At 45.3% G+C, this 20,544-nt stretch overlaps 2 protein-coding genes across 4 annotated transcripts in view; both read left to right on the forward strand.

Annotated features, from left to right (window-relative positions):
- LOC143345609 (uncharacterized) overlaps positions 1 to 14,260 on the forward strand; it is a 142,378-nt gene extending 128,118 nt beyond the window's left edge. The window contains exon 4 of the transcript XR_013080285.1: positions 14,249 to 14,260. The gene's annotated coding sequence lies outside the window, so the exon portion shown is untranslated. The remainder of the gene's footprint in view (positions 1 to 14,248) is intronic.
- Fak (protein tyrosine kinase 2 Fak) overlaps positions 1 to 20,544 on the forward strand; it is a 64,391-nt gene that overhangs the window by 7,642 nt on the left and 36,205 nt on the right. For 2 of the 3 annotated variants that reach the window (XM_076772917.1, XM_076772915.1), the window contains exon 1: positions 10,286 to 10,531. The exons of the other annotated variant lie outside the window; for it this stretch is intronic. The gene's annotated coding sequence lies outside the window, so the exon portion shown is untranslated. Of the gene's footprint in view, positions 1 to 10,285; positions 10,532 to 20,544 lie in introns of those variants that run through there. 3 annotated transcript variants of the gene reach the window in all.

Raw genomic sequence — 20,544 nt, forward strand, 5'->3', positions numbered from 1 at the left:
TTTCGCTTATCGGCGACAGAATTACGGAGGAGTCTCGTACAAACTGGAAACACGGGACCAACGCCTACGTAGACCGCCGTAAGCGGTTCTCGCTCGCTTCCGGTCACGCGATTGTCACCGACCCTTTAATTAATCGACACACCGAACGTCCGCGAATGCCTAAGAGCCGGTCTAATCGATTTTCTTCCTCCGCCGTTTGGTCGTTACTCCCTCTTTTTTTCTTTTTTCGGTGATTTTTGGGACTCGACGATAACGAGTCCACGAGCACGGACGTTATCTTGACGTCGTACCGGGAGTGTACGGGACGCTTTATTTTCTTGCCCGAAACCGGAAGCCCACGGGGGTTGCACGGCTACCATTGTCACGGGGCCCCGCTGTTTATCCTCCGCGATAGCCTATCTTATCCACGAGTCCTTTTACATTTACTGTCGTGGCAGATAAGAAAGTTTGGCCGTCTTTAAGTTTCCATGATCTTTTGTAATGTCCCGATATACGATAAACAGCGACATAATTACGATCTCTTACCCGGTCCTCGTTTCATTTACGACCTCCCCCAATTACGTTACTGCACCCGTAACTACGTATAATGGCGGTTGAACCCGTGGCTCGTTAGGCGAGAAATCCTTCGCGAACAGTACCGTTCGAGCTTAACCATGCTGTTACGTTCGTTATTAAGACGGTCCCTGGGCCATCGAATTAGGGCCAAACAAAATTTTCAACTCGCTCGATGCTTTTAACGGGATTACGAGGCACGGTTTTAATAAGATCGTTCGTTAAGTACTAATATTCTGCAGGGTATTCCCTAGTATTCGGCCATTTTGAGGAAGAACAGCTTCGTTGTTTCGTAATTTTAGACGAACAGCGATAAGTGACAGTATTTATTTTCTATAAATACAGGGTGTTCGGCTACCCCTGGGAACAATTTTAATGGGGGATTCTACAGGCCAAAGTAAGACGAAAATCAAGAATAAAAATTTGTTGATGGAGGCTTCGTTAAAAAGTTATTAACAATTAAATTCAAAACTTTCAAATCGTTCTGAAAAAATTATGTTCGGTTACGGGGGTCAATTACAATCATTTTTGGTGAATAGACATACCCCCGAAATCCTATCCATTTTCGAGAAAAAAATTCGAGAAGATGTGAAATTTTCGGCAAAATTAAAAAATTTCAAATCGTTCTAAAAAAATTATTTTTAGTTACAGGGGGCAATTACAATCATTTTCGGTGAATAGACATACCCCCGAAATCCTACTCACTTTCCAGAAAAAAATTCGAGAAGTTGTGAAATTTTTCGACGGAAAAAAAAATTTCAAATCGTTTTGAAAAAATTATGTTCGGTTACGGGGGCCAATTGCAATCATTTTTGGTGAATAGACATACCTCCGAAATCCCATCCATTTTCGAGAAAAAAATTCGAGAAGATATGAAATTTTCGGCAAAATTAAAAAATTTCAAATCGTTCTAAAAAAATTATTTTTAGTTACAGGGGGCAATTACAATCATTTTCGGTGAATAAACATACCCCCGAAATCTTGCGCATTTTCGAGAAAAAAATTCAATTAGATGGACAAATTGCCGTTCTACAGCCGCAACTTTAAACGTTAATAACTTTTTAACGAAGCCTCCATCAACAAATTGGTATTCTTGATTTTCGTCTTATTTTGGCCTCTAGAATCCCCTATTAAAAATTTTCCCAGGGGTGGCGGATCACTTTGTATAACAAGTTTCAATTTTGATCGAATTTCTGCAAACTTTTTCTGCCAATAATTTCGAGTATTATTAATGATAACAGAGGCGTTCGTCGCGAGCTTTCCCGACAGGACTCGCCGCGGCGCAACGGTCGAAAGCACACGGAACGACAAACGCGGACTGCTTCCGGTGGAAATAATTTGCCGCGGAGCAGTCGACGGTGTCTCAACCGGATTACCAAGATTGATATCAGTAATTTTACCACGGTAATTAACGCCGCTTCCCGATGGATTGTAGAAGGATTCGCGGCCGCGTTTCTCTTTTCCGGCAGAGGGCCCCCGTGAGACAGAAGAGCAATTAATTACCGTTCTCGTTAATCAACGCAACGTTAAGTTTCATGGTCTGCCTGACGATATAGTAACCGACTCGATCGAAACGCCATCTATGCAATTTTCTAATTTCTACCGGTCAACGAGTTTTGCATTTTGTATTGGTCTGCTAACGATTCGGTTTTGGAACACTTTTGTATTTTTTATTCAACCCCATTCACCGGGGGGAATATTAGCACATTTCTTATTCGACGTTTCGATAATTTATGAACCGTAAATGTTTAGGTGCAGGCGTCGTTGAAATATCGAGGTAGTCTATTAATATCAGTTTAACCAATGCGAGAGAGAGAGAGCGGGGCACGACGAACTCGACTGACCTTATCCGCGGAGTTCAACGTTTTCCATATTATCAGGAACATCCTTTTCAGTACGTCGAGGCCGCAAATTGGCGTAAAGTGCTCGCGCCGGGCGATATAACGTCGTCTACGTTTCGTTTCTTCCTCCTTCTGGCTTCTTCTTCCTACTCCCGTTGTCACCGTTAGCACCGCGGCTCTTGCTTATCGTGGGTGGCTGGTTTATACTCGGTGAGTCAACACGGTCGGGGCACTATTGTGGGGGATCCTTGAAAAAATCGAGGCGGCGAGTCATTGTTCGGAATTAAGAATTCTCGGCCGGGCTAATAGCCGATGGGAATCACGATAAACTAACGGGGCCTACGACGGGGGCGTCGGTGTCGCTGGAACACGAGATCACGGTTTCAAAGCCTGAACTTTAATGAATATCAATTGATTCGTCTTCTCTTCTCGTTTAGGAGCGTCGTACTGTGTCCAAGCACGCAGACGTGAATCGGGTTTACGATACGGACGTGACTCCCTCGATTCGCTTGGGATTAGACATTTTCTCCGTGCACCTTCGCTCGGACATCCTCGATTTATCGTCGAAAATTTTTAATCAATTCTACTTCATCCATTAGGAAATAGGTGTAGGTTTATGTAAATGGCATTTTTGATGCAACCATAGCGAAAGCCTGCTTTTTAGACAACAGAATATCTAGTGGTCAAGGAGCGTATATAGTATAGGAGTAGATGGTCAGTAAAATACATGTGAGAGAGCCAAGATGAGCGTAGCCATCTGCTGGCGAATGTGGGAAGTGTCGCCATAGACGTACATTCAACAATAAACAATTTTTAATGGGGGATTCTGGAGCCCAAAATAAGACGAAAATCAAGAATACCAATTTGTTGATGGAGGCTTCGTTAAAAAGTTATTAACAATTAAATTCAAAAATTTCAAATCGTTCTGGAAAAATTATTTTCGGTTGCGGGGGTCAATTACAATCATTTTTGGTGAATAGACATACCCTCGAAATCCTACCCACTTTCTAGAAAAAAATTTGAGAAGGTGTGAAACTTTTCGACGAAAGTAAAATGTTTCAAATCGTTCTGAAAAAAATATTGTTAGCTGCAGGGGTTAATTACAATCATTTTTGGTCATTACACATACCCCTGAAATCCTACGCACTTTCTAGAAAAAAATTCGAGAAGGTGTGAAACTTTTCGACGAAAGTAAAATGTTTCAAATCGTTCTGAAAAAAATATTGTTAGCTGCAGGGGTCAATTACAATCATTTTTGGTCATTACACATAACCCTGAAATCCTACGCATTTTCGAGAAAAAAATTCGAGAAGGTGTGAAACTTTTCGACGAAAGTAAAATGTTTCAAATCGTTCTGAAAAAAATATTGTTAGCTGCAGGGGTTAATTACAATCATTTTTGGTCATTACACATACCCCTGAATTCCTACGCACTTTCGAGAAAAAAATTCGAGAAGGTGTGAAACTTTTCGACGAAAGTAAAATGTTTCAAATCGTTCTGAAAAAAATATTGTTAGCTGCAGGGATCAATTTCAATCATTTTTGGTCATTACACATACCCCTGAAATCCTACGCACTTTCGAGAAAAAAATTCGAAAAGGTGTGAAACTTTTCGACGAAAGTAAAATGTTTCAAATCGTTCTGAAAAAAATATTGTTAGCTGTGGGCGTCAATTACAATCATTTTTGGTCATTACATATACCCCTGAAATCCTACGCACTTTCGAGAAAAAAATTCGAGAAGGTGTGAAATTTTTCGACGAAAGTAAAATGTTTCAAATCGTTCTGAAAAAAATATTGTTAGCTGCAAGGATCAATTTCAATCATTTTTGGTCATTACACATACCCCTGAAATCCTACGCACTTTCGAGAAAAAAATTCGAGAAGGTGTGAAACTTTTCGACGAAAGTAAAATGTTTCAAATCGTTCTGAAAAAAATATTGTTAGCTGTGGGCGTCAATTACAATCATTTTTGGTCATTACATATACCCCTGAAATCCTACGCACTTTCGAGAAAAAAATTCGAGAAGGTGTGAAACTTTTCGACGAAAGTAAAATGTTTTAAATCGTTCTGAAAAAAATATTGTTAGCTGCAGGGGTCAATTACAATCATTTTTGGTGAATAGACATAACCCCGAAATCTTGCGCATTTTCGAGAAAAAAATTCAAAACGGTCGGAACTTTAAACGTTAATAACTTTTTAACGAAGCCATTATGAACAAATTAGTATTCTTGATTTTCGTCTTATTTTGGCCTCTAGAATCTCTGTGTATAGGAGTAGATGGTCAGTAAAATACATGTGAGAGTGGCCAGCTGAGCGTAGCCCTCTGCTGGCGAGTGTGGAGAGCATCGCCACAGATTTACGTTCAACAATAAACGAACATATTTGCGTTTCGATATTCACGCGAATTTTCGCCAACACTGGGCAATCTACAAGATTCGCGGACTATCTTGAAATTAGAATTTATCGCTGCAAAGTTTCGCGAAATTTAGGAAACCGTCCAAAGTCTCCATTAGTGTCGGACGAGGGCGCCCCATTTACATCCTCGACTCCCCAAACACATCTTCGAGCGAGCATTGAAATTATTCACGCGTGCTTGACGCATCTGTATCTTCTGATATTTTTATTCAGGGAATTTGTCACGCCTATAATTGAATCTTGAAAATGTAGGCGAACCACGGAGAATTTCCCACCGATAATTTGTATGCTTTGCATCGAGAGTCGTCGAGCGTTTCCTTGCAAGGCTGATCGTGACAAATCGGATACATGGCACGGTTCAGGACTGCTTTTAAATGTGAATTTTATGTTATTTTATGTACAGTTAACACGGTGACTGCTATGTCACCCGGATGTAGGTGACACGTAAAATCCGCAGGGGGCCGCGTCAGTCGATTACGCTCGACGCTCACATTTTATCATATCTCGAACGATATTAGTCCGTATCTCTGCCAGAGTGCGAGGGGACTAATTGAAACGCGATAATTATAATTTATTTTAGCATCGACTACCGCGTCGCCCGTTTCTGGCCGACAGATTTATTCACTCGAATTAGGAGTGAATTTGCTAAGTATTTACCCAAACGATAAACAAAATAATAATGCAAACAATATCGATGGTCGATTTGCTACTGTTTGTGGAAAATGCTTCCAGACGCGAGACACCTAGCTTTACAGCTTACATTGAGAGAGGTTAGGATTACTGGGCACGAGGTAGTATGACCGAATGCAGTGAATCGTTTCATTAAATTATACGTGCGTTGCATTCGGAAAATCGTGACCTGGTGGGACTCGTAAATTCAACCTAACTGTCAGCACGTTAACTATATACATGTGTTAATCTGCTCTTGCAGAAGTAGAATGACCTCCGATGACCAGTGCTGACAAAAGTACAGAACTCCCGACAACTTTTTACACCATACAGCGACTCTTCCTAACTACTCCTGATTACTGCTTGCCTCTGCTGGACTCTGCTGACCATCGCTTATATTTCTGACAACCTATAACGATTACTACTGACTTCTGCTAACTTCTGTTGGTCTTTGCTGATCTCTGCCAGCGTGTGCTTGTCTCTGCTGAACTTTCCTGGCCTCTGCCGAACGCTACTGACCACAGCAGGTATTTCTGATAATCTATAACGATTAATACTTGCTACTGCATGCCCCTACAAGTCTCTGCTTGCATTTGCAGGTTTCTGCTTGCCTCTGCATGCCTTTGCTGCCCTCTGCTGAACACTACTGACCACCCCTGATGCTTCTGGCAACGTATAACGATTACAACTTGCTACTGTCAGCCTCTCCCAACCTCTGCTGGCTTCTGCTGACCACCCCTCATGCTTCTGGCAACGTATAACGATTACAACTTGCTACTGTCAGCCTCTCCCAGCCTCTGCTGACCTCTGCTGACCACCCTGAACCCCCTGATGCTTCTGGCAACGTACAACGATTACAACTTGCTACTGCTTGCCCCTGCTAGTCTCTGCATGCCTCTGCATCCCTCTGCTGACCTCTGCTGGCCACCCCTGATGCTTCTGGCAACGTACAACGATTACAACTTGCTACTGCTTGCCCCTGCTAGTCTCTGCATGCCTCTGCTGACCTCTGCTGACCTCTGCTGACCACCCCTGATGCTTCTGGCAACGTACAACGATTACAACTTGCTACTGCTTGCCCCTGCTAGTCTCTGCATGCCTCTGCATCCCTCTGCTGACCTCTGCTGGCCCCTGCTGACCACGCTGACTTTTGTTAACAACTTCTAACATGATGTACATGTATTAAAACTTTGTATAATGTAAATCTATGACAATAAATGATATAATTTCAAAGAATTCTATGTGTTCTCATCACTTTTACCTTTCTTTTACTCTTCCCATTATTACCTTAGTTATAAGAAACCGTTTCTCTACTTAAAACTGGAATTCCAAAGTGCCCGGAGCGTTTTCTGAAATGCCCGGTGACCTTGACCCACTTTCGAAAGTGGGTCAAGGCCAAATTCTGATTCCCAAAGCGCCCGGAATTTTTCTAAGATTCGATGGCCTTGACCCACTTTCGAAATTGGGTCAAGGCCATCCGGATTTCCAAGACGGCCGGAAGATTTCTGAAATTTCGAATGGTCTTGACCCACTTTCGAAATTAGGTCAAGGCCATCCGGATTTCCAAGTCGGCCGGAAGATTTCTGAAATTTCGAATGGCCTTGACCTACTTTCGAAATTGGGTCAAGGCCATCCGGATTTCCAAGTCGGCCAGAAGATTTCTAAAATTTCGAATGGCCTTGACCCACTTTCGAAATTGGGTCAAGGCCATCCGGATTTTCGAAGCGCCCGGAATTTTTCTAAGATTCGAATGGCCTTGACCTACTTTCGAAATTGGGTCAAGGCCATCCGGATTTTCGAAGCGCCCGGAATTTTTCTAAGATTCGAATGGCCTTGACCCACTTTCGAAACTGGGCCAAGGTCAAGGTCAAATTCGGCTTTCCAAAGTTCCCGGAACATTTCTAAAATGCTGGTGAACTTGCGAAGAAGGTGGTACGCATCTTATAGGTAAGAGAATGATTTGGAGAGGAAAGGGACGGTAAAAAATGATGAGAACACATTGAATACTTTGAAATTATATCATTTATTGCCATAGATTTACATTATACAACAATTTAATACATATAAACATATTATATTATATTACATCATGCCACAAGTTGTCAGCAACGGTCAGCAGTGGTCAGCGATGGTCAGCTGACGTCGGGAGATGTTGGCAGAGGCCAGCTTAGGTCGGGAGATGTTGGCAGAGGTCAGCAGGGGGTGGCAGTAGCCAGTAGTAATCGTTGTACGTTGCCAGAAATATAAGCGGTGGTCAGCAGTGGTCAGCAGAGGCTAGCAGAGGTTGGGAGAGGCTAACAGTAGCCAGTCGTAATCGTTATACGTTGTCAGAAGTAACAGGAGTGGTTAGCAGCGGTCAGCAGAGGCTGGGAGAGACTACCAGTAGCCAGTCGTAATCGTTATACGTTGTCAGAAATTCCAGGAGTGGTCAGCAGCGGTCAGCAGAGGCCAGTGGAGACCTGTTGACGGGAGGACGGATATTAGTTGTTGAAGAGTGAGAAGGGAAGTGTGAGCCTTTCTCTCTCGACTCCCACGAGACGGTCCGAACTTACTTTGGGCAGCTTCGGTGAATCGAGAAAGAGGGCATATGTCATTTTGTCTTTGTCGACCCTCCGAGGTCTCGACTTTCCGTTGGAGGCGCACACCAGCAGGGGAACAGAAAGCGGTAGCAAAAGAACAGAATCAAGGCATGCAATGTCACGGTGCTTTTCTTTCCTCGGCTTTCGTTTTTCTCCGACATCGACTGGCGCACGCGTGTGGTCCGTTCTCGAGTCAATTGGCTTCGTACGTTCGCTGCTTTCTTCCTGTAATCAAAAACTGAAATATTTGTACCTGTCGTCAGGGCGTCAACCGGGGGTAGAAAGACCGAGAGACTCAAAAATTCTCTTTACGACGATTGTAAAGCTATGGGGGTCCCAGGCGTTGTCGATAACACAGGAATCAATATGCAATCGATATCGATCGATTGCATGGTGACATCTACTGTTTCGTATTGCAATCAAACAGAACTAGAAGCTTCTTTTGTTCTTATTAATGGGATTTGGTCACGGATTCGCGTGTTTAGGAACGATTACCGAGTAGGACACGAAGGTAAAACCACTGACACATGGTAGAGTCTTTTATATTCGTACAGTGAACTAGTAAAAATGATTTAGTAGGTTACGAACGGTGTATGTCAGTCCTGTTCCTGCCCCCCAACGATTACGGACTGTCTCTTTCGAGTCCTTTGTTTCGTTCGTGGATCAGAGGGCGTGTCCCGGTGCGAACGGATCGATTTGCTCGCGCTAAACATAATTTATCTCGCGTTTCGCCCGCTATGCGGGTGTATTGAAACTCCCGGGAGATTTAAGGGCCCGTAAAAATATGGACGAATCCGTCCCGTCATCCATCTTGGCCGAACGAAACGCGTTGTCGATGGAGAAAATGTCTGCGGAATTCGTAGGTGAATTTAACGTCCGCGGGAACGTGGCGGACGTGACTGTTTGACGTTAGCATCGCGCTCGTAAAAAGAACGCCCCCATCCGAGTTTCGCATGACAATGGCCTGGGTGTCATTCGAACCTCCCGACTGGCCTGAACCCTCTTCCGTTTCTATCTAACTCGATACGCCATTTTTTCCCGAGTTCGAACGCGCCAAACGAGAGGTTAGGGTGTCCATCGTTCGCCCCCGCGTCTCAACCGTGGACTCGACGATTCATTTCCTCCTGGATAATCCTTCTGTCCTCATCCACCCCTCGCAACCCTTTCCCGCGTACGAAATTTATCCGCGAATTTCAATTTCGACCGGACTCCGGGGACGGGCATCAAATATTTACGTTTCCCGTACTTACGGGAGTCGCGATCAATATTAATTCACTTCGTGGGAAGTGGGAGACTGCAATGGCAGCTCCCAGGGCACGGGGCTAGGTTTTATTTTACGCCTCCCGATGTACCGAATGTCGATCGTGTTTTGCTTACTGCAACCACTGATACCCGAGGCAACGATATCTTATACCGAGTATATTGTCTTCCGAACACCGTCCTTTGTTTATGGAACGATTAAACAATGATGATATTCGTAACCTTTGCCCCCGTCACCTCTCGTTCGTTTCTTATTATATGCATCAACGCGACACCAGTTTTCTCTGTCTAGGGACAGAAATGTTCGATGATTCATGCACTCGTTCGCCAGAGGAGGTTTGGGGCACCGAGGTCAATTCCCCGGTAAACAGGCGTCGAAAGTCGAGCCACCGGGAACACCTTCGCCCGTCGGTGGCGTGTACCCTGGTCACCACGTGCTCCCCGATTCAAACACGGCGGCTGCACACCTGTCGGAAGGTCGTCGCGTCGCCCCGGGACACGTTACCCCCGCGACGTTCAGAGACCCCGCTCTCAGCCGTCATCCCCCGCCTCCTCCTCCTCCTCCCTCGTCTCTTTCTCCGTCTGCATCCCCCGCGCTTTCTTCGTTTCACGGATGAGCAAATAATCAAGCGACCGTAAGGTAAAAAGGTGAGCGCGTCGGCGCGAGAGAGACGAGCGGAAACGGAGGGAACGACGCGCGAACGAGCGAGCGGAGCTAAATCGTCGCGATGAAGGGGCGGCGGTGGAGGCCGCGGGACGGGGGGGGGCGGAGATCGAGAGAGCGAGAGAAGTGGATGAAGCTCGAGGGGGGGGGCACGGGGCGAGGGGAGCGGCTCGCGCGCGGGCACGGGCAGAAACAGCGGAGTTGGTCCGTGGGGCCACGCAGGAGGGAAAAGGACGAGCGCGGAGAAGTGCGTGCGCGAGACACAGTGGCTGCTCGCGTGCAAGAGACAGTCGCCGGCTCGCCGCAAGGCTGCTTGCATCGAAGAAGAGTTAGAAACGGGTCCCGTGCGCCCTCCGTTTCGATCCTCCCGTCGACTTTCGATCGCGCCCGATTACTGGCCCCCCTGCCGCGCGACGGTGCTCGAGTTATCGAAGAGGGCTCGACTAGTCGCAATCTAATATCGGTTACGCGAAACGGGGGATAATAGAACAGTGTCGGTGTGGTTGTGTGTGCGCGCGATTCAGGAGCGTGGTAAACGGATCGTCGAAGGTAAACGATGCACAAATATTTGGCCAAGTATCGTGGAGTTCGAACGACACTTCCGGGGAAGATCTGGTTTCGTTAGATCGGATGCAAATATGCTGTTTGAGAGTTAGTCACGGATTAAACATTTTCTGTCGATTGTTATTGCAACGTCTTTGTCACGCAAATTAGGGGAAAGTGTACGTTTCGTGCCGGGGCGATTACGTAATCGAGCAAGGGGCTGCTTTTAACCTTTGAACTCACGGCTCAAAGTGGACCGTTCGTGACCCGTGCGGAACGTCGCTGTTTTAATTATATTTCTCGATTAGTATCGTTGCTACTGTTTTAGTGGTATGTAGACTACGATCGTAAAAGGGTTGAACTTAATTTAAAAATGGGGGTTTTACACTTTTCGATAGGAACATGCCGTTTTAAGAAATGTTTAAACCCATTTTGAGCTGCTATCTCGTTCCCGCTATTTATGTTTGCCTTGGAAGATTCTGAACGACGTCAGTCTGTTTTATTCGCTTATTGTCCCTGTCATTAACCATCGTCTTAGCCTCAGGGCCAATTCTAACTCCCACGACCTCCACCGTGGTTAAAAAAAAAAGGGTACAGCCTCAATTGAAGAGGCAACACAGGAAACTTCTCAAACTCGACGCAAAAAACGAAATTAACCAATTTCTTCTTCCGCGTGTCTTCGCTTGCACCGTGAATCCAAACCTAACGGACCAACTATGGTGCATTGGATTTTCATCGATCGATCGTTCGCGGGTGTACGTGGCCCATATTGCGTTTTTCGTATCAGTGACTCACGAAGAGACGTCATATCGGCGGAGTCGCTGATTTAAGGAGGTATTGCTATCTAAACTGTCGATTTCACGGCTCTTTTTGCGATTTTTTTTTAATGATAGATAGGCTATTTTGTACTGAGACTTTGTAGATGTATATTTATTCATCTTATGAGCATGTACAATATTTTTTTCGAAATAAATCTAATTTATCTAAATCTTTAATTATATAAGAATCAAAATTAAAATTTTTAAATTGAGGATATTCATATCTTCGATATCATTGATGACCAATAGATTTAATTGTAAAAAAAATAGGATTTCATATCAAAACTCTCTTTTAGAAGAGAAAAACCAACAATTTAGATACCAAAAATTGAAACTGCTCAGAGAGTGATGGCCACCAAGGGGTTAATCAAAACTTTAATAAATTAATGCTACTGTTCGTGTCTCAGAAATGGATATCACTTTCAGTATTTGCTAGGACACAGATGTTAACAGACGACTAAGGATTGGAACAGCCATTAGTAAAACGGTGTAAGAAAGTAATAGAAAGAAGATGGAGGAAGCGAGATCGCGTACAAATTGTCTCGTACGTTGGGCAGCGAGGATGAAAAATACATCTCTGTTTCGTATCAATTAGAGATATTTCGGGACCGTTTCCTCCTCCAGGAGGATGGAACCGCGTAATCAGCGTGGCGGGCAAGAACCGTTGAAAATTAATAGCGTTATGGTTAGCAGCGCGCGCGATGCCCGAAGCTGAACCGAGGCACAGAGGTTCCTGATTGGTGCAAGGCGGTTTCTACGAGTCGCTCCGAAAATAATCGTCGTATTTTTACACGCCGTCCCTTTATGCCCACTTCGCTGCTGCTGGAGGCCGCACAAAGTGGCGTTAATTCGCTGTGAAGTAATACCCCGAAGATGTCACGCGTTCGTCGTCGCGACGAGGGACGGTAATTGCGCGCGATCAATGCGAAAATTGTCCGCCATTCGCTGCGTTTCAACCACAAGCAACCTAAACGCTCCCCTTGGACGCCAATTTTAAACAAACCACTTTTTCTCGCGATCGTTTCGACGGGTATACAAAAATAAGAAACGCAATTATTTTCCAAAATGGGAGACAAATGTTCGATCGAATGAAAGTCAGGAATAAATTGGCGAACGTTGGTTTCATTGGTTATCTGTTACCCGAGTAAAATGGCCGTCTCTGGTTCGAGCACCGATGTCCTTCCACTCGACCGTGATTTTCGGTTCGTTCGCGATAAGGATCGACTCGATTTCCGTGTCATTACCGCGACAATGGCGGCCCTCGTTTTTCCCCCGTAACGTCCGAGAGCTCGTCCTGGTCTGTCTGATTTTCGATAAACGTCGCTCCCGCGTGGCCTTATCGCGGCTTTCCGTCACCACAAAACTTTCGCCGACTGTTCCCTCGCGTTTCATCGCGGCACAATGCGTCCCCCGTCGACTGGAAACCGCGTCGAGACGCGTGCTCGCCGAGCTGTCGTTCCCGCGCTTCCGGCGCCCAGACAATCGGGGAACGCGAAACTTTTGTTTGTTTCGATAATTAACCGCTACTCCACTTTTACGCGAAATTCCCAACGAGTACACGTGCAAATAACTATAGTCGGCTGAATTGACATAATTTTACAACGGCATTTGGCTAAAAAAGTTCGAAAAAAAACGGTTCCAAGATCGATCTGTTATCCTCCTCAGCAAAGAAGGGGAATAAATTAAGTCGAATCTTCTTTTCCAAATTATCTCTAAATTTTTTGACGGAACATTTTCCGCAAGTAAGGCATTACACATACCCCTGAAATCCTACCCACTTTCGAGAAAAAAATTCGAGTAGGTACTGAAATTTTTAGACGAAATTAAGAAATTTCAAATCGTACTAAAAAAATTATATTTAGTTACAGGAGTCAATTACAATCATTTTCGGTCATTAGATATACCCCCGAATTCCTGCCCACTTTCGAGAAAAAAATTCGAGTAGGTACTGAAATTTTTAGACGAAATTAAAAAATTTCAAATCGTACTAAAAAAATTATATTTAGTTACAGGGGTCAATTACAATCATTTTTGGTCATTATACATACCCCTAAAATCCTACCCACTTTCGAGAAAAAAATTCGAGTAGGTACTGAAATTTTTAGACAAAATTAAAAAATTTCAAATCGTACTAAAAAAATTATATTTAGTTACAGGGGTCAATTACAATCATTTTTGGTCATTATACATACCCCCGAAATCCTACCCACTTTCGAGAAAAAAATTCGAGTAGGTTCTGAAATTTTTAGACGAAATTAAAAAATTTCAAATCGTACTAAAAAAATTATATTTAGTTACAGGAGTCAATTACAATCATTTTTGGTCATTAGACATACCCCCGAAATCCTACCCACTTTCTAGAAAAAAATTCGAGTAGGTTCTGAAATTTTTAGACGAAATTAAAAAATTTCAAATCGTACTAAAAGAATTATATTTAGTTACAGGGGTCGATTACAATCATTTTTGGTCATTACACATACCCCCAAAATCCTACCCACTTTCGAGAAAAAAATTCGAGTAGGTACTGAAATTTTTAGACGAAATTAAAAAATTTCAAATCGTACTGAAAAAATTATATTTAGTTACAGGGGTCGATTACAATCATTTTTGGTCATTACACATACCCCCGAAATCCTACCCACTTTCGAGAAAAAAATTCCGTAGGGACGAAACTGTAAACGTTAATAACTTTTTAACAAAGCCTCTATCAACGAATTGGTATTCTTTTTTTCGTCGTATTTTGGCCTCTAGAATCTCCTATTAAATAAAACCTCTATAACAATAAAATTGTAAATGAATCAAATTGACTCGCTGCAGCAATCTAGTGTTAAAGGAGCATTGGGGAACGCTGGAAGTTGGACATACGTTGATAGGATAAGCTGTTTTCCGCCGATATGGCCATGAGATTCCACCGGGAGTTGGAAAGTTTGCGTCGTGGGATGATCGCGGGGGGCCACGCGTGTCGCGGGAATCCGAAGAACGACCCGGATGACGAGATCACTCGATCGATCGGACTAGGAGCGTACGAAACGCGAGCCAGACGAATGTCTGTCGTTCTTCTCGTTCTTAGCGCCGATCTTTCCGGTCCGAGCTGTCGCGCGACTGGTCGTTTTCTTGTTACTTTGTTATTTTTCATACGATCGAGTCGCATTCTTCGAACGGTTGATCTTCGACCAGCAACAACTCGTACGCACGGTGATCAGTACGTGTTAAATCCGTTGAATAAGCTGCATTTGCACGTGTTTTAGTATTCTAAGTATGTTGTACCTCCTCAATGTTGCAAATCCCTCAATTATCGAGTATCAACCGCAGCTGTACGACTCATCGTACGATAAATCGTTTGGTCTGCGGTTTCTATTAACCCTGTGCTGCACGCGTGAGCTTTTGAAACGTAAGAACCCGCCGAAACGTACCCCGTGGAAACGAACGACCGTCGCCAGAGGATCGTCGATCCGTCGATCGGTGGCGCAGGTGAATGAATCCTCGCTCTCACGATTCGCGTTCGCCTCTTTAGCCTGTCCATCGACCCTAACTAGCTATTTATATACACGAGCTTCTTGTCTCTGTGGTCGTGGCTTCTGCGTATCTACGCAAACGAGATACACGCGCTAGCGACCGTGTGCTCCTCGCATGTCGAGTTCGCTCGCTCTAGCTATGGCTACGCGTACCCGCCCAATTATAAGCGTCACGGATATCGATGAAACCACAGTTTGTCTTTCACATAAAACTCTTCAGTTACTAGCAGAAAACAAATTAATAAAAGAACGTTTTTCTCGGGTCGGTACAGTGGAACAGGGCTACCGAATTCATACTCCGCGGGCCAACGTTGCTTCCCCCCACCACGTCCACTAGACTCTCGCTGGCGCCTGCGCGGTAACTCGAACAGCCGCCAGACGAGTGGTGGGGGGGCAGTACAGCGACAGTGAGGAGACATTCTCCAGTCTCGACAGTAAAAGCAATCTTTCTAGATGCATATTAAAGAAAATTATTAGCAAATGAACGTACGAGGGGTGGGATAGTTGGTGTTTGATGCATTTTCAGTCGATGGGGATCCCCTCGGTGGATCATGGCTTCTTGCACGGCGACGTAGGTTACACGTAGGATCGACCACGCCTCATCTACGTGGTCAGGTTTTGCTACTGCCTTTACCGCCGGGTTCTAAATCCGTAGCAAAAAGGAAGGAGCGCATACGACCGTATAACGGGCAACGTTTCGAGGCTCCAGTCGCCGGCGGTGAATCGCGAAATTGCGCGCGATTAACGAGCCGTACGAAAAGAACTCGGCGAGAACTCTTTGTTCCGTCGATCGACGCGTCCGACCGCCGCTTTCTGGCTAAGTTCGTCGGCGGGGCCAGAGGGGTGGGTGGCTGTCGGCTATATTCGTAACGAAAAGAAGAGACCAAGGCGGCGAATCGAGCGACAGAGGCCTCCGTTCGTCCACGGACGGGTCGCGAAATGCACGACGACGTTATCGATGTCGCTGTTTTCCGGGAAGCTTCCGTGCTCTCTTGAGCATACAGGGTGTTCGACAACCCCTGGGAAAAATTTTAATAAGACGAAAATCAAGAATACCAATCGTTCTGGAAAAATTATTTTCGGTTGCGGGGGTCAATTACAATCATTTTTCGTCATTACGCGTACCCCCGAAATCCTACGCACTTTCGAGAAAAAAATTCCTTACCGAAAATCTGCCTACATTTTTCGACGAGAAAAGAAAATTTCAAATCGTTCTGGAAAAATTATTTTTGGTTGCGGGGGTCAATTACAATCATTTTTGGTGAATAGACATACCCCCGAAATCCTACCCATTTTCTAGAAAAAAATTCGAGAAGGTGCGAAATTTTTCGACGAAATTAAAATATTTCAAATCGTTCTGAAAAAAATATTATTAGCTGTGGGGATCAGTTACAATCATTTTTGGTCATTACGCGTACCCCAAAATCTTACGCACTTTCGAGAAAAAAATTCCTTACCGAAAATCTAATTGCCTAAATTTTTCGACGAAAAAAAAATTTTTCAAATCGTTTTAAAAAAATTATTTTCAGTTGCGGGGGTCAATTACAATCATTTTTGGTGAATAGACATATCCCCAAAATCCTACCCATTTTCTAGAAAAAAATTCGAGAAGGTGCGAAATTTTTCGACGAAATTAAAATATTTCAAATCGTTCTGAAAAAAATATTATTAGCTGTGGGGATCAGGTACAATCATTTTTGGTGAATAGACATACCCTCAAAATCCTGCTCATTTTCGAGAAAAAAATTCAGTACGTGCGGAACTTGAAACGTTAATAACTTTTTAACGAAGCCTCCATCAAGAAATTGGTATTCTTGATTTTCGTCGTATTTTGGGCTCCAGAACACTCTGTTATATTAGATAGTATCTAATTTTTGTGATTTCAAATGTATTAGTAACGATCATGTTTCGCTCTAACGATATTTCGTAAGAAAATCGTCGTGTTTGGTTACGAGATCGGAAAGGCCGAAGGCCCCATCGAGGAAACAATTGCCGGTGTTCCGTCGTTCGAATCACCTGTCGATAGGCGTCGAAAAAGGAAAAGGAGTAGGACGCCCGTACGCCATGTTGGACCACCGTCGTCACTCGCCGAATATGCCCGGCGCATAATTATGAGGGCGCAGCTGCAAGATGGCACGTACACCTTTTTTCAAAACCACCGCTATGCACCTCCGTCACGCGGGTCTGCGTATTCCTGGCGTGTATTAACGCTCGGCGCGTCCCTGTGCGCAACACCGGGGACCGGAAGTACCGCGATATGGCATCCACCGGCGTCGTTTATGGCCACTGGACATCGGGAGCCCCCCCGATCGAAGACATTCGTAACGGTCGTTCCGACCTTATCGCGATTCGACGAGATAAAGAGACGACTCTAGTTTGCTACTTATCGTTAGTCTAATCGATTACTGGCGTTTAAATCCGGATGAACCATCGTCGCGTTTATTCGTTCTTTCGCGACTGCAACGATTTGCTCTTCCGGTTGCTATAATTGGCTGTTGATCGACGGTTCATTGTCAGCGGAGGATGTGAAATACGATGAGGCAATCAGTCAGTAAGACTTTAGGTAGTCGATTGAGCGCTTGCGAGAGAGACAGTCCCTCTGGCGGCAGTCAGTATTGTAATTAACCAGCGTAACCGTGCGTCTAAATCGAATAGAATAATACTGAAAAGTGAAGAAGCATGACTTATAGGGATTCGATGAAAGAACGAGAGACCGCGAGGAACCAGAAGCTCGGCTCGATAGCACAGATGATAAACGTGCTGTATCGCGTAAGAGCAGAAGCGGCCCGTTGTTCCCGTTGTACTCATCGTGGAATAAAATGAACCGGAGCGTAAATAAAACGAGTCGAGATGGATTACGCGCGTAACGATCCGTGGACAAAAGTATCTCCAAGTTCATCGAACTAGCCGCTCGCGGGGCTGGCCGATACGGTCGCAACGACTGGCAACGTTCGAACGTTTCTCGTTCCATTGAAAATGCGCGATGCGCAACGAACGACCGCGCACACTTTCGCGCATTGCGCGCCACGCAGGTCCCTTCGACTGGTTCCGCGACCTCCTAATTACTCTACGATCGTTTCGTTTTTAAGCATCACCCGTATTTGGACACTCGATAAATCGTTTTAAAAGTATTACGTGGTTACTATAACAATTTTTCAGTAACGAGTATGGAATAGTAACTTCACAAGTAACAAGGTAGATTTAATACTTTCCTCGGAAAAGAATACACTCGACGCGTTTCCGCTTTTATCGTGGCCATTCGACAAGAGTCACGGAGCTAATCGATCTATGTAAAATAGCGGGACGGCGTGTCGCGAAAGGAATTAACGAACTGCGGGCTCTGTTCGCGGGAAACTCGTTCGCCAATTAGCGATCTACAACGGACCAGTTCGGCGTGAATTTTCCCAAGGCTCGATCGTCGCCTATTGCGTAAAACCCGACCGGTTCGCGCGATATCCTCGAGCGCCGCTCTCGTTTCGCCGTCTTTCTCTTTTCCCCGTTTATCACGCCGTTATCGTCGCTGTGTAAATCGTCACGAGGTTCCGCGATGTTTGAAATGCAAACACCGTCGAGGGTGCAGGTGCATATCCTCGGCGAAGGCGTGCGTCGAAAATCAACGCGGCCATTAAGCGCCCGTGGCCGATCAAATATTCAAAGTGGCTCGTCCCGCGCGGCTCTAATCTGCCCCCCTCCCGGTGTAATAATAATGAAACGAACGGTGCCCCCGCAGGAAAGACGCGAACGATAACCGTCCGATAAGGAGAACGCGTGGCGGCAGAACGAAGAATCGCTGCTCATTGTCGGTCGCAGACCGGATGGCGTTGCACTCGCCTAGTCGCGCAGCCTCGACTAATGGTCGTCCCGCGTTCCTCGTGTCGGTGCACGGCGGTTCGAAGTTCAAGGCCGTCTCGTGCATCGAGTCGTGTAATTACACCGGGGGAAACCCACTCGTGGAAAAATGCGAATCGTCGGGAACCGAGCAGGCCCGACGTTCTTGTTCCCTCGACCGGCATGGGAAAGCCCCCAGAAAACGGTGAAATTTCTCTGGAACTTTAACGAGCCACGCATCTGGTTCTTCGCGGAGTGGACCACCTAGATGTCTTCGTTATTTATGATCGTATGTTTTCTTCAGGGTGAAAACACCCCTTGATGGACCCCAACGTTGTTTCAGATCATTTTTAGAGTAGAACAGTCAATTTGAGAGCAATAATTAGTATTATTTGTGATACGAACTTTGGAGCGCCTTCCAAGCGTTAGGGGGGAGGGTGGAGGTGTCGCAAACTCGATCCCCGTGAGCCTTAACGCCAGGAAACGGAGTCGGAGGAATTCCTTGTTGTTCGCGGCAGCATCGTCTGCATCCTCCCCGGGTCTTCGTTTTAAACGCGAATTCTTTTCTCTCGTCAACGCTCGCGGCAGCTGTCAGCGACGAAGCCCCCCCGACCAGCCGCGGATCGATAATTCAGCGTTCTCACGAGCCCCGATCCAAAAGAGAAGGAAACGAATGGACACGGCCGAGGAGAGAAGCGTCGAGGGGTCGTCGGTGAGACGCGCCGGGGAAAAAGTGCCCTCCCGCCGCACGCTAATTTGCATCGGGGATACACGTACGCGCCGGGAGAGAGAAAGAGGATCCCTTTTTGCCGGAGCACGTATCAACAGGGGTATCTAACGGTGAACGAGGGTCGGGCTTCGTAGGGTACCGATAATGCCCCACTCGAGAGCCTCCGACTCCCAAGCGTTTTGACAAAATTAAATATCAAGCCTCCCTCGTCGACGTCGCGGCTTTCTTCCGTACGCACTTACCCCTTTCGCGACGGAAGGACCCAGTTGCGATTTACTTAAACTCTTCTGAAAACAACGCGACTTTTGTAAAAGAATAATCTTGTTTGAAAACTTGTATTTATTTTTGGGGGGTGGAAGTATATGGATCGCGGTTATCCGTAAGTCTCTTCGTCTCCTGGTGGATCCGGGGCGCGAGTGAATGCGGCTCTTTATCGGGAGAATATAATGTGGCGATAAAAGGGCGGGAGTGAAATTCCACGATAGAGCGGGGATCGATCGATCGCGGTTACCCGGCGTCATTTTTCTCCGCGGTATTATTCCGAATCGAAGTTGTCGTACAGGATGCAGGCGCGTCAAGATTACGTACGTGCCGGGAATTCTGGGATACCGGCGACGGTATCGGAACCAACGAATTCTTCCTGTCGTCTGTTGTTCGCCGATCCGCCGACGGCTTTTGTAGAGGGAACTTCAATTTCCAGAGAATCGACCGGGCATACGCGGCTGCAAACGAAATAGGGAGGAAAGTATTAATCCTTCTTCCCCGCGACGGGACCCGTGCAACTACGTACGTGCCGCGGACCTGTCTGCAGTAATGATTCGTAAATTGAACACGCCTCTCCATCCCTCTCAACTTGCGGGAATTTCCTCTTAATCTGCTCGTCCCTTTCTTTTAGATTATTTATCTCATTGATGATTCTTAAAATGAATCGAACGTGATTCGTAAATTGAACATTCCCATCCCTCTCAATTTGGAGAAGTTTCCTTTCAATCTGCTCGTTTCTTTTAAATTATCAGAGACGACGATTTTCGCTATACGAAAGATGAAAGTACCAACCTTAAGAATCATTACTCTAAGAATCGATTTTATGTTTATTCGAAAAGTAGCACGAAAATTAACAGAGATCGT

Source organism: Colletes latitarsis, chromosome 9 (assembly GCF_051014445.1).
Source record: "Colletes latitarsis isolate SP2378_abdomen chromosome 9, iyColLati1, whole genome shotgun sequence".
NCBI lineage: Eukaryota > Metazoa > Arthropoda > Insecta > Hymenoptera > Colletidae > Colletes > Colletes latitarsis.